Source organism: Aplysia californica, unplaced genomic scaffold, assembly GCF_000002075.1.
Source record: "Aplysia californica isolate F4 #8 unplaced genomic scaffold, AplCal3.0 scaffold01470, whole genome shotgun sequence".
Lineage (NCBI taxonomy): Eukaryota > Metazoa > Mollusca > Gastropoda > Aplysiida > Aplysiidae > Aplysia > Aplysia californica.
The window spans coordinates 57349-60365 of record NW_004798740.1 but is presented as its reverse complement, the minus strand read 5'-3'; positions in this window follow the sequence as shown (position 1 = coordinate 60365).

Genomic DNA, 3017 nt, shown 5'->3' with positions numbered 1-3017 from the left:
ACATGATACTGTCACTATGTCACTATTGTCCTCATCCATGATACTGTCACTATGTCACTATTGTCCTCATACATGATACTGTCACTATTGTCCTCACGCATGACACTGTCACTATGTCACTATTGTCCTCATCCATGATACTGTCACTATGTCACTATTGTCCTCATACATGATACTGTCACTATGTCACTATTGTCCTCACCCATGACACTGTCACTATGTCACTATTGTCCTCATTCATGACACTGGCACTATGTCACTATTGTCCTCATTCATGACACTGTCACTGTGTCACTATTGTCCTCATCCATGACACTGTCACTATGTCACTGTGTCACTATTGTCCTCACCCATGATACTGTCACTATGTCATTGTGTCACTATTGTCCTCATCCATGACACTGTCACTATGTCACTATTGTCCTCACCCATGACACTGTCACTATGTCACTATTGTCCTCATTCATGACACTGTCACTATGTCACTATTGTCCTCATACATGATACTGTCACTATGTCACTATTGTCCTCACGCATGACACTGTCACTATGTCACTATTGTCCTCATTCATGACACTGTCACTATGTCACTATTGTCCTCATCCATGATACTGTCACTATGTCACTATTGTCCTCATACATGATACTGTCACTATGTCACTATTGTCCTCACCCATGACACTGTCACTATGTCACTATTGTCCTCATCCATGATACTGTCACTATTGTCCTCATACATGATACTGTCACTATGTCACTATTGTCCTCACCCATGACACTGTCACTATGTCACTATTGTCCTCATTCATGACACTGTCACTATGTCACTATTGTCCTCACCCATGATACTGTCACTGTTTCACTATTGTTATCATTCATGATACTGTCACTATTGTCCTCATTGTCCTCACCCATGACACTGTTACTATGTCACTATTGTCCTCATCCATGATACTGTCACTATTGTCCTCATACATGATACTGTCACTATGTCACTATTGTCCTCACGCATGACACTGTCACTATGTCACTATTGTCCTCATTCATGACACTGTCACTATGTCACTATTGTCCTCATACATGATACTGTCACTATGTCACTATTGTCCTCACGCATGACACTGTCACTATGTCACTATTGTCCTCATTCATGACACTGTCACTATGTCACTATTGTCCTCACCCATGATACTGTCACTGTTTCACTATTGTTATCATTCATGATACTGTCACTATTGTCCTCATTGTCCTCACCCATGACACTGTTACTATGTCACTATTGTCCTCATCCATGATACTGTCACTATTGTCCTCACCCATGATACTGTCACTATGTCACTATTGTCCTCACCCATGATACTGTCACTATGTCACTATTGTCCTCATCCATGATACTGTCACTATGTCACTATTGTCCTCATCCATGATACTGTCACTATGTCACTATTGTCCTCACCCATGATACTATCACTATGTCACTATTGTCCTCATTCATGACACTGTCACTATGTCACTATTGTCCTCATACATGATACTGTCACTATGTCACTATTGTCCTCACGCATGACACTGTCACTATGTCACTATTGTCCTCATTCATGACACTGTCACTATGTCACTATTGTCCTCACCCATGATACTGTCACTGTTTCACTATTGTTATCATTCATGATACTGTCACTATTGTCCTCATTGTCCTCACCCATGACACTGTTACTATGTCACTATTGTCCTCATCCATGATACTGTCACTATTGTCCTCACCCATGATACTGTCACTATGTCACTATTGTCCCCACCCATGATACTGGGGTAATGTATATGTAGGTTTTGTAAGGGTGTATGTGAGGAGACATTGGGGTAATGTATATGTAGGTTTTGTGAGGGTGTGTGTGGGGAGAAAGGAATGGAGGACCATGAGTGCTGATGTGTGGTTCCGATCCGGTACTTTGTATTGGTGACAATGGTGGTGACAGTGGTGGTGACAGTGGTGGTGATAATGGTGATGACAGTGGTGGTGATAATGATTTTGTCCAGGAAATTGCCACTTACTCATATCAGCCTTTTGATCTATCCAGCCAGACAACATATTGCTGACCAGAGCAGAACACAAGAAGTACCATGTCAAGATCGGTGACTTTGGCGCCGCCAAACTGACGGAGATGTGTGACTCCACACTCCGCCCAGGTGAGCACCGCGGTTTGCTCTACATTCACGTCCAGGTAGTCACAGGTGAGCACCGCGGTTTGCTCTACATTCACGTCCAGGTAGTCACAGGTGAGCACCGTGGTTTGCTCTACATTCACGTCCAGGTAGTCACAGGTGAGCACCGTGGTTTGCTCTACATTCACGTCCAGGTAGTCACAGGTGAGCACCGTGGTTTTCTCTACATTCACGTCCAGGTAGTCACAGGTGAGCACCGTGGTTTGCTCTACATTCACGTCCAGGTAGTCACAGGTGAGCACCGTGGTTTGCTCTACATTCACGTCCAGGTAGTCACAGGTGAGCACCGTGGTTTGCTCTACATTCACGTCCAGGTAGTCACAGGTGAGCACCGTGGTTTGCTCTACATTCACGTCCAGATAGTCACAGGTGAGCACCGTGGTTTGCTCTACATTCACGTCCAGATAGTCACAGGTGAGCATCATGGTTTGCTCTACATTCACGTCCAGGTAGTCACAGGTGAGCACCGTCGTTTTCTCTACATGTACTGTAGCCTCTGTTTGATGACACAAGGGAAAGTTCTACATGTACTGTAGCCTCTGATGACACAGGGGAAAGTTCTACATGTACTGTAACCTCTGTTTGATGACACAGGGGAAAGTTCTACATGTACTGTAGCCTCTGATGACACAGGGGAAAGTTCTACATGTACTGTAGCCTCTGATGACACAGGGGAAAGGTCTACATGTACTGTAGCCTCTGCTTGATGACACAGGGGAAAGTTCTACATGTACTGTAGCCTCCGTTTGATGACACAGGGGAAAGTTCTACATGTACTGTAGCCTCTGATGACA